General features: G+C 35.5%; 1 protein-coding gene across 1 annotated transcript in view; it reads right to left on the reverse strand.

Moving 5' to 3' along the window:
• LOC133530612 (uncharacterized) overlaps nt 1-12,402 on the reverse strand; it is a 124,276-nt gene that overhangs the window by 16,034 nt on the left and 95,840 nt on the right. The window lies entirely within an intron of this gene.

Below are 12,402 nucleotides of genomic sequence, written 5' to 3' on the forward strand. Positions count from 1 at the left end.
AGTGGCCCTTAATCGTAGAGAACTTACATTACTACGACACACACATACGATTGATTGCAAGTTATCGGCCATGGGATAGTAGTAAATTAATCCCATATTTCCCAAGTGTGCAATAAATGTGGGCCATACCTAGGAGCCATTAGTTGAATAAAAGACACGGGACAAGTACAGAATGCTCTAAGAAAAATTATCATGCTGCCACATATGTCTCTTCATAGCGTAAAGCAATCTGTTACAATATGGAAAATGATAATTTCCAAGTATTCAGTCCCCGCTGGTGGTACATGGAGGAAACTCTGTAATGTCGCAGTTCCATCCACCATGAAATTGCGTCAAGCCTGAGTGCGCGCGCGCCCGGACAACCCGCGTTTTGTTTTCCTTTACGTTTACGACTATTGTGCTTGTTGTGATTCCATGGTGCAAGTATTGCAAAATCGTAGACGAAACGATATTTGCACACGACGAAACATATTTGTGTAAACATAGACCCGGTTTTAATCATACCTTTGCCACGCACGAAGGACGAAGGTACTTAAAAAGTAATTACAACGAATTGAGATCAATGAATAACTAGGCATAAGTAAGAAAACAAACTGACACTTACATTAATAATTTGATCAGGGACAAACGAAGATCACTTTGTTGAAACACTTTCAAGTGAAATATGCCAAGATAAGATTGATAGAGAGCATCCTCGAAAGTATAAATAGGTGGAATAATCCAAAGATGACAATCGTTTTCCGTCTCAAACATTTTGTTGACATTGTTCAGGAATATCGAAACTTATTGCAGAACTATTGCGTTGCCAGTCAAGTCTGAAACGCGTAATTCTAATATCTAATTCTAAATATCTGCGCAAAGAAAAGAACAATACCTTGTTTATATCCCGGGTACACATTTGACACATCACGTATTTAACTACGCCTTTCAACTTTATTTCTTTACACGAAAGTTAATATTTGTGAGAGGATGTTATCGAATCGTTCGGCGGCTCATAAATCAGGTACGATTGAGCCGTAAAGAGAGACCGGCAATCACCAGCAGTTTCACTTGCAATTCAATAGGTGAATACAGGCGATTAGCGATGTCAATCAAATTCATTTCAAAGATAATAACGAGATAAACGTTCGCACACGACTGAAACAACTGAGTTAAATAGTTTTCCAGAGTGGACTACGTACTTGAATAGAAATTTGCGATGTATCACTCTTTATTATTATCGATAAAATAATCTTGTCGTGACGGAGAAGGTTTTGTTATCAATGAATTGTATGTCAAGTACAGCCATTGTTCAAATATGTGGTTGCTTTTATCCAGCAGGAGGTTTTCAAATTTTAGTTCGTGTATCAGTAGTAACAAAGCTATCGTAAGGTAAATAATTTTCATTTGCTTGGTGCTGCACTGTTTGTTCGGTTATGTGAACTAACTAACGTACGACGGCGAAAGTTCGTGGAACAAACCGGATGGGCATGCTTCCTGCATACCAACCATTTGAATTTTCCACAATTGTAAAAGAAAATTATAGTTTTCGATAATAGACGGATAATTAGTCAAAAAGTGGTTTGTGCAGCGTGAAAGCAGGTTTCGGTGATTACCGGGTGTTGACAAACTGCGGAACAATCGGATATTTTGTTGTGACGTTTTGGAGACGATTTCATGGTTTCACTTTCTTCGTTGCGTCAGCAAGGCCGTGGCTAATTGTCGCCGAGCACTGGGTGGTATACGATTTGTTAATGTGAAGGCACATTAGCTCTCGTACTATTTCATCGTACGTAGGCAGGTATTATTTGTTTTTAAAGACGTAACAAAAATGTGCTCAGGGAAACTTAATGATACTTTAATGATTTGTGAGAGTAAGTGAGAGACTGTCAAACCTTATGTTATGATGCACAAGGAGGCTTATACTCGAGTCAGACTCGCACACTGCGGGTTCCGTAGGTACTATTAGATACCGAGAAATACCGTCCACAAACTGATTTTAATCGTATAGATACTAACTCTATGCAAGTTGTACATAGATATAGCGGAAAACCTATTCAAGTATTCAATGCGAAATAATACGATTATTGCTCGAGGTTCTGCGCCGGCGCAAAAATAAACACCTACTTCCGAGTTCAAGTTACTCGTTCAACGTATATTGTACATTTAGGTATACGTAAATAATCAGTTGTCTGCTGTGCTTAGTTTTAATTCATAATTGTAAAAATATTTGTATTAGAGATAAGGGGGCACGGCCTTGCCCCCGCCAAGACGAGACAAATGGTAAAAGGCAGTGCCTATCTTTTCTCGGTACATATTATTCTTGTTAACTGAATGCAAAAAAAGTACTTCTGTTATATCCGACCTTAACCTGAAATAAATGTCATGTACTAATTAAAATATTATCTGAAAATAATTTAATTTGTTCTAATACTTCTAATAGTATATCCAACCTTGGTTATTTTTTTACTACAAGTAGCTGGAATTATGGGCAAAGTTATGATTTAATAAATATATCGATATTATGAAAAGTGCTTGTCTTGTTAGTAGAAATTAGTAAGTATGCGAGTTAATGGCATTGTTGTAAGGCCTAATGCGTAACGGATTTTCCAAATTCAAATTGCTTTTCTTGAATATTTTATAGCCTACTTTATATATATACTACACCATTGAAATTGCCAGAATCACGAAATTATTATCCTAAAAACATTTTTTTAAACGAGTTCTCAGATATATATACATATATATATATATATATATATATATATATATATATATATATATATATATATATATATATATATATTTGCTGTCAAAACGTGTTGACGAAACTTGCGTATAACTTATTTCCAACACAGCCTGTTGGAAATAAGTTATATGCCATAAATAATGAGAATGTAGACGTGTCTTCAAATATCTGGTGTATCAGGAATTTATTCGATGTGGTATCAGTTACCCGGCATTGGTTACTTTTCGATAAAGAAATCTACGCCAACAATCACTAAAAGAAACGGTTCGCAGATTTTGTTCAATAATACGATCTTCCAATATTATTTAGACAATAGTTGGAGATGATCCACGATTTGCAACGAAAATATTTTTGAAAATATAGTTTTTGATAGAACTCAAACCAAGAATGTGTCAAAAGATAAATGTGTTAATGTATGAGAGGAGCGGGGAGAAATAGAGAATGATAAATTTAATAAATAAATATTTTTTAAACTAATTTTCAATAAATTATAGAATAACAAATCTTGATTCAGCCGGCTTCGGTACCAAGGTTTTGAATTTGGCCAATCCGTTACGCATCAGGCCTTATTTGTTATGTAAATGTGTTAACAATAATATATATCTGGCCATACTAAGTATTCATTTCAAACATTAAACTCGCGTGAATGCGCTTCCCGCACGTGTCGGTTAAATTTTGATGATACCTTCCTTTGAAATCGCTCTGATAAATCATGTCTCACATGATAGAATAATTAAAAATAAAATTTTAATAATAGCTGTATTTGACTGATCTGGCGAGTGTTAATCATTAGTTATGCGCTCAACGCTAACCGGAAACTTTCTATTTATATTCAATATATATTGAATTAGAATAGGTCTGTTATTTACCAAATAACACTAGATATGCGTCATAACAGCTCTTTAAGCTGCGTGTTAATGAATCGGATGTGTCGGCAACGTATTCTCCTTTGGTCGTGTAAAAACGTACACGTATTATTAAGTAATTAATTACACGGTGTACTTTAGTCCCAATTAGCGTGGGGTACGTAAAGCCACACACGAAGCTGCGTTCGGGTATCTATTTATTTCAGTTAAGTAGGATACTTAAAGCCATTGGTTTGATGAACATAATGCTGTTTACAGGTAAGTACTTTGAGGTGTTTACTTGATATATGCGTATATCAGTAAATTAAAGATTTACCTTTGTCTATTTTATTCTTAAAGTAAATCAATTAATGATCCAAATTGTGGTAACTTTTAAACAACCATAATAACTAATTTTAAGATGTTTAGCAACCCCAAAAATTGCACGGGCTATACGCATATTGATATAGGTAGAAATTGTACATGCTGCACATTTCACTAGTACATAGTTTCAATGTCGGGTTTAATTTGGTTTGTAGTGCCGAGAGAGTCGCAGCGCCTTGTATGGGTAAATCTTTCTAATTAATAGCTTCCAGTCTTCCACTTGCCATGAATAATAAATAAATCTGTGGCCCTAGTGAAAAAGGGTACAAGTCTCTGGCAGTTTGGCGTATAAGGGCATAAGTGTTACGTGGAAATTACACCCCTTTACACCTGCGCTGCCAGAGACTTGTACCCTTTTTCACTAGTGCCACAGAAATAATAAATATTATAGGACAGGGGTTCCCAAAGTGTGCGCCGCGGCGCCCTGGTGCGCCGTAGAAAGTAAAGAGGGGCGCCGTGAGTTCTATCATTATCCGAAACCACAAATATTCGCGGGTACCTATTTGAGCGCTCGCATCGGTAAATAATATAGCGTCGTGTCACTCTTTTTCGACCGTGATTTTAAATTTACAAGGGCGCCGTTGCAAAATACTAAACTTGTAACTGCGCCGCATGTTGAAAAAGATTGGGAACCCCTGTTATAGGACATTATTACACAAATTGACTAATTCCCACAGTAAGCTCAATAAGGCTTGTGTTGAGGGTACTTAGACAACGATATATATATTATATAAATATCTATAAATACTTAAATACATAGAAAACACCCATGACTCAGGAACAAATATCCATGCTCATCACACAAATACATGCCCTTACTAGGATTTGAACCCGGGACCATCAGCTTCGTAGGCAGGGTCACTACCTACCCACTAGGCCAAACCGGTCGTCAAAATAGCAGTACAAATTGACCGCGTGATGATGGCTTACAATGTCGGCATCATTAGTGATTTCGGATTTCACTCTGCAGTCTTCAAAGTCCATAAAACTGCACCTCATGGAATAATTATTAAAATGACATAAGAAATTCGAATCAATACGTTTTGGCAGTTGCTTTAATCAAATATTTAATTTTATAAACGAAAGTTCCAAAAATTTATTTGCAGTGCACGCTTGGTTTAATTCTGTATATAGTGCATTTCGCAAGCATTCGCTAAACAGATAGTAACTGACATACATGTCAAGTTATTATTGCGAAATCGTAATAAAATGAATATTACACGTGCGAATTTAATAGAGTCAGTCTAAAGTAACTCTGCATCGACTTTGACATGAAAAAATGTGCAAGTGCATACACGTAATTTTTTCATAGGAAATTAATATATAATAATATGATGACATTTGCACACTTTGTCATTGCAAAAGCCATTCACAGTTAGCTTGGTCCGACTCCAGCTCGCTGATTTTAATGATACCTAATTGTTCAGCGGTGGCAGTATGGTTCTATTTTTATCACTTGTCACTATGCCCGTCACTTTCGCGCTTACATACTTATTAGAACGTGACAGGCATGGTGACAAATGATAAAGAGCCGACCATCTTAGCCCTACAGTTGATCAATCTAGGCAATTATGTGGCAAAGTTTGCCTCGCCTTTTAGGCTAGTCTTATTTCTCAATCAATGAATAACAGAATCTAGCTTTATTTACAAGAGTTGAAACAGTTACAGAACTCATATTGGTTAACAAATAGCTCGAGTTTACTAACAACAAACATATGTACAAGAAGGTCCGTGACGGCTCCAACAACACAGTCTATAAATTGCCGTACAAAAAAATAGGAAACCTATTATATTCGACCATGCTAATGCAAAAAAATCGTATAATGAAACTTCGAGATCGGGACAAAAAGTGAACTAGTGTAATTACTATACAAATTGAGTTATTAACCGGGCGTGGTCGTGGAAAAATCACTTATGATTAGGGGTTAGAGATAAAACTACCCAATCGTAAAACTGGTTGGCATTTCAAACTATGCTGGCCATAATTTTCCAGAGACGATCATGAGCCGTCATTGTTCCGTCTGAGAATGACATCACATACAGTGTGTAAATCTAATACGGGCGAATCTCTTAACGGTGGTTAGTATAGGACATAAAAAATGTAATTAGATAATTACTTAGAATTGCCATTAAAATTTTATCCATACAAAATAATTCGGCCCGCAATGTAATGCAAACACACTCGCGTTAAACGCTCGTTGACAGTTACTTTCAAATGCTCATATTGCGTATGTAATGTCATTATTGTCATTAACTGCCATGAGTGGGTAAATAATAATCAAGTATGATGCTTTTTATCTGATAAACGTAATACCTAGTTTCAAAAATAAAGTTAGATACTCGTGCACGTAAAAAACTACAGACTTAAAAAAGCAATTTATTTTAATACCTACCTATTAAAAGCACAGTTTAGTTTCGCCGGTTTCGCCACAGATACCTTGATGGTATCTCTGAGTATCTGAAAAACTTCAGTTATCTTGTTTCTCAGTTCTTCTTCTACTTCCTTCCTCTACTGCTCTCAGGGTCAAGTGCAAAATGGCGGAGGATTCGGTCTTGTAATGGAACTGGTACTTCATCGTGAATAGCTGCTCCCTCAACCCTTTCAGTCACGGGCAAACCTTCGCGAACTCACTGTATCGCGTTTACAATTACTCGAGCGTTTTTTGGTACAATCGCTCTCTGTACAGAGCTAACACTCGATTACCGTTTTGTAATGCTTTGCCGTAAATCAAAATCATGTCCATTAATTCGGGAGCAGTAAAAGTTGTTAAACGAGGCATTTTTATAACTTACGATTACTTCTTTATTGAATGACTCAAGAATGACTGACATTGTCAAATCAAAGTTGAAATAAAATAAAAAAACATTTAACTTTACCAAAGAGTTTGTCACGTTTTGAAACAATGTACCAAACTTTGTGGTGTTTAGACTGTTTAGTTAATTCTCGAAATAAATTTTGGTAATAATACAATTATCAGGCGGGCCGTATGCTTATTTCTCACCACCTGGTATAACAAAATCAGACAAATATACTGATATGAAATGCATTTTCAGAAAAGGTGCTATCAAAGTATGTCTATGCTCAGTATTAGGAAACATCACGTCAAGTACTGTTATCGTGACTGATTAAAATGTCATTAAGTAGATGAAGTCAGTTCTTTGTTGATAAAATTTATAAATAAATAACATTTAATATCTTTAACATGCCTAGTAGCAGTCTGTCTACCAAAAGAACCACAAAACATTAAACGCAGTGTAATACTAACATGTGATTGTTCCTGCAGATATTAGGTAAGTTTGTAAATGCGTAGTAATCGTTTCGAATAGATATTCTGCTAACGCAACCATGTTTACAGTACATTGATGCTGATAAAATTTTCCAAAATTTATTATGGGGTTACAGTTAAGTGTAACTTAAAAAAACATCTTAATTAATGATTACACTGATTAGTTCTATGGCTGATTTAATTTATCGCCCGTATTAGATTTACACACTGTATATTAAGAAAACAAACGGCTAGGCTAACTAAGCATCAAAAGAATAGCAACAGCAAGTAAACACATTTGTACGAAGCCCCCCTTGTACGAAAGTGAAATTGTAATAAACTTATCTAGAAACCACATAATTCCATTCAATTTATTTTCAGAACACGTGTACGTTCCATAGCATGGTTAGTAACATAAATAATCAAGATACTTATAAGTTAGTATTTTTAAAATCATAATAACAAATAATAATAAATCTACAAATAAAAACTTATAAACTGCCTACGTGGAGCGCGAGACATGGAGCTGCGTCCATCGACGCATCAACGCAGAATCCGAGGCGGTCCGCGATCGCGCTCAGAATCCGGTTGGTGCTGCAGCGGAGTCTGGCTAGCAGGGAGGCGCACCGCTTGCGCATATGGCAGCAAAATCGTCGGTCCGCGCCTCCGCAAACATACCCGACGCACAGCAGTGCCGCGGCCGCGGCAACCCCAACAGAACCCTAAGCGCGTTGTTATATTAGACTCGCAAGTCGCTGTATGCCCGCTAGGGCTACCAAATACCAGACTTCTCATAATACCGAAAGTGTTTTCGTCTATACCGTGATTGAATATGAATCGCTTAAAAAATTATAGTTTTATTAAAAAGGGTAATTAAAAGGCTCGCTGTAAAACCAGATATATATTCTCAGTAAAATCCTTTGATAAAACAATTAAATTGGTTCGCCGCTTCCACTTTATTATATTGTTAGATTATGATCGATCAAATGGAGGCGCGAACGCAAGAAAACCAATTTCCCACTTAGTACATTTAGGGACATTTTTTAAACTACGAGCAAATTTTACTTTTTATTACCGTTAAATACGCCAACTTTGCCACTAGGGGGAACATTGCCCAAAACACAATTTCTAAGGCAATCTACTAATATCTAAAAAAGTTACAAAATTATGGCAACATTGATGACATTGGTAGAAAGTAAACTATACCTGTGGCAACACAGAATAGCGCGTGCACTCCTGACTTCATTCAGTAACCAGTCGGGACTTGTCGAGTACGGAGTGTATTTTTGCGGGCCAATTACTGAGAAATTTTGGAAGGGAATTGTACATCATGGCGAATACACAGGTATGTTGAATCGATTGTATGTAATGTAAAACCATGAGCTGAGTATTTTGATGCTAGGTTCGTTATTGTAACTAGTATATTACAAAAGTTATGCTGATGGGCAAAATTACCCAGTAATGTACCGTCGTATGAGTGTCAACATTGCCCGCAGTAAAAAAATGCTTAGGGTTGACACTTTTTTTTACAAACTTTTTTTTTTATTAATGTGCAAATATTGCAATATTTGTATGTACGTACATATGTTCGGATCAAATCTTGCAAGCCATTTTTCGACCACTTTTTGGTATCCGATTGAGCTGAGATTATAGCATACTACTTCTACTTCTACTACCAGTGACAATACAATCTGGTAGTGACATTCTGGTTCAACCGGGATCGTCTCCACATGAGGAATTCTTTTTTTTTTCTATGGTTAATATATAATGGAGTCGAAAACTATAGTTTCATTTTTGATTACAGGCCGTTTTTCAGAAAAAAAATTGAATAACTATTTTGACATACCACACGTTTGAACGCATTTATAGCTTAGATGCCTTAGTCTTCCGTAAAAAAGTGAAAAACGTAGAGTTGACAGCTGCCAGTTGTCAAATATTGCTTCCTCATTGGTTACAACTACGACTTTGTTTGTACGCGGTTCAGCTGTGTGTGTGACATTTGGCAACTGGCAGCTGTCAACTCGACATTTTTACTTTTTTACGACAGACTAAGGCATCTAAGCTATAAATGCGTTCAAACGTGTGTTATGTCAAAATAAATATTCAAAAAAATATTTTTACAAAACCACAAGTAATTAAAAAAGTAGGTACTAAATATTGAAAACTTTGATCTCGGATTTGATTTTATTATATTTCTATAAATATCTAAGTTTATTGATTTTTGTTTAGTTTAAGACATTTAAATTTATCACAGTATTTGTGTTTGATTACCTTAAGTAGAATTTACTTATGCCGAGTGATGATTGATCTCAATTATGCTACAGAAGAAAATGTTGATTAGATTTTTATATAACGTTATTGAAATAAACAACTTTGCGCCTTATTAATATTTTTTGTTTCTTACCTACCCTACCAACTTTGTGCAAATTAATGTTCAGTTTTTATTATCTTCTCAATTTTGACAACCCTAGCACTTTTAAATCGCTACACGCCGTTTGTATGAAGAAGAAAAAATGTACAGGCTAACATTGCCCACTCATTTTAATAGGAAAGTATTTCGAGCATGTATTATTATGTCGAGTAAATTTTTGAACCGATCGCCTTCATTGCTAAAATACTTTCATTGGTTTTTATAGCAACCAAATAAGGTCTATAGTTGCGCTAAAAATCACGGTGGGCAATGTTGGCTAAATGTCCAGATAACTTTACCCGACCTCAAAATCGGTCATATGATGGAGAAAACGTTGACTAAAGTTAAATTTGCAGTTAAATTTAAATGCGCATGATCTCGGTGTTACCACAGATACATAAATATTTCCGAGGTTTCATACAAAAAACTAGATTTTTTTTAGTTTTTCCCAAAAAAGTGGGCAAAGTTGGCGTATTTAACGGTATTAATTTAAAAAGTCCACCATAAATCTAAAATTGGTGATTAAATTGTATTCGTGTGTGGACGCTGGATGAGATTGACGCCAATTTCTTTTCTGGTCAATTTCATCATCCCGTCTGGACTGGCCTTAAACAATCAATGTCGCTATCTGCAATAATTTTATTTCACACTTAGACACTTAGACACACCAACACCCAGGTTGGCAATAATTATATCTAATTTGGTGACTCTCTCAATCAGCGAACATTTCTTAAAATTTCCGCCAGAATTGGTTTGCCATACTACAGTTCCTTGCTCTTTTGTTATCAATTTATGACAAAATTTTAATAACTATATATATTAATTTATATGTATTAATGTCTTTATCATCATATTCATTACTCAGAAAATTTCAGAATTAATCCATCACCAACCACTAAATATTTATCTGACGCATACGCAACGATCATGTTTCAATAATAAAATAAGGGCTAGATGCCAGTTAGATGCGTTTGACGTGTAGTAAGACGCTTCTTGATACAACCGAGTGAGCATCCTAATGGATATAAAGGGTTAATACTTCCCTTGTTTTGAAAATACCGGGATCCCGGTATTGCATTTAAAAATACCGGCATTAAAAAATGATTTAAAAAGACGGGATCCCGGTATTGGAAGCCCTAATGCCCGCTGCGTAAAATTGACCCACAGGCCGCATGTATAAAACGACTGGCAAAATGCCTTAAACAAAGTAATTTTCATAAGTTGTGAGCATCTTGTGAACCTGCGAGCCAGCATATTGGTTCCACTCGATGACCTCGCTGTCACGATCAATTAAACAAAATAGAATGTACTGTAAAGTTAATAAAACAACGTTTGTATTAAAAGGAGATTTTGCGCGGGCGTAGTAGATCTAATAGTAGACATTACTTGGCTCCGTCAATTTGAAAATAAAAAACTAAAACTGAATTACTTAAGAATAAATAATCTACTGCTCATAAAATACCATAATCGGTTGTGAAATGCGATCAGCTACCTAGAGGAGAATGCCGGACAGTCGGACATATAAGAGCGTTACTGACAAAGCAAAAACTGAGACGCTTAGAGGTCGCTCAATCAATTACATGTTTTATAAATCTGAATCAATGTGTATTAATTTAAAAACAAAAAAAAAGGTTACATTAACTTTGGTTTCGCTGGGCAATCGTTCTATCTCAATTTATTTTAAGGTAGCTTTGGAATTGTTTGATATTTTTTTGACAATCCAAACTGTTTCCTCTAGCCTATTTTCCTATGAATCTGGATTAGCAATCAAATATTATGTAATATTAATTTTCCGGAGGGATTAATCATTTTGCGTTGTCCTTTGTCTTCATAGATTAGTGTCATCTATAGTCGGTCTGAATGTGTAATTTTTGTAGATAGATATCGGTAATAGTTAACCGAGAAGAATTAAGTAGCGAAACTGTGGTGAAATTGGCGGTAATTTGTTGGCAAACAGTTGACACTTGCAAGGCAAAATAAAAGAAGGAGCAACGTGATCCAATCGAGCGTTACGAGCTTTCACTCTCCGTCTTGTCCGCTCGGACAAGGTTCATTTTTAAAACTAATAAAAACAGTATATAACTAAGTAAGCGGAATAAACAGTAATAAGGGAAAGCTTATAGATCACCTATACTACGAATGAAAGAAAACAGTAACTGACGATTATGTACGAGTTTGGATTGGGTTTAGGATTGATTAGGATGGCTTGCTTTTTGATATTAAATCGGGAATGAAAATGAATCGACATACATTGCTGTGTTTTCTAACTACATATAATAGTCTTCGCCTTACAATTTCGAAAAGGCAATGTATGTATGTACGTACATAATAATTATTAGTTTACCTAATGTCATCATGGTAACATTATTTATTTTTTCTAAGCAGAAAGAAATAGCTTGCGAGGGAGTCTTCTGACTACCAGACCAATTCAAATGTACACTGGCATCAGAACATTCTGTTACGATGGATAGCGTAATAGTAGTTTATGTGACTGCTACATAATAAAAGGCATTAAAATACAAAAAGATCACACGAGCGTTTTAATGCCTAATTATGTACGTTACATACATTATTTTATCTACACACATTATAAACTTTCTATGAAATATTCACTAACCCAAATTACCCGTTGGGGCATCGATGCCAAATCGTTGCTCTATTGGCGGAACTCGCGGATATCATGGTGGCGTCACCGAAATATTTTTATCGCTTATTTTAGTCGAAACTTTTGCTATAGTTACCTTAAAAACAACAAAATATATTAATTTT

The sequence above is a fragment of the Cydia pomonella genome, chromosome 2 (assembly GCF_033807575.1).
Source record: "Cydia pomonella isolate Wapato2018A chromosome 2, ilCydPomo1, whole genome shotgun sequence".
Lineage (NCBI taxonomy): Eukaryota > Metazoa > Arthropoda > Insecta > Lepidoptera > Tortricidae > Cydia > Cydia pomonella.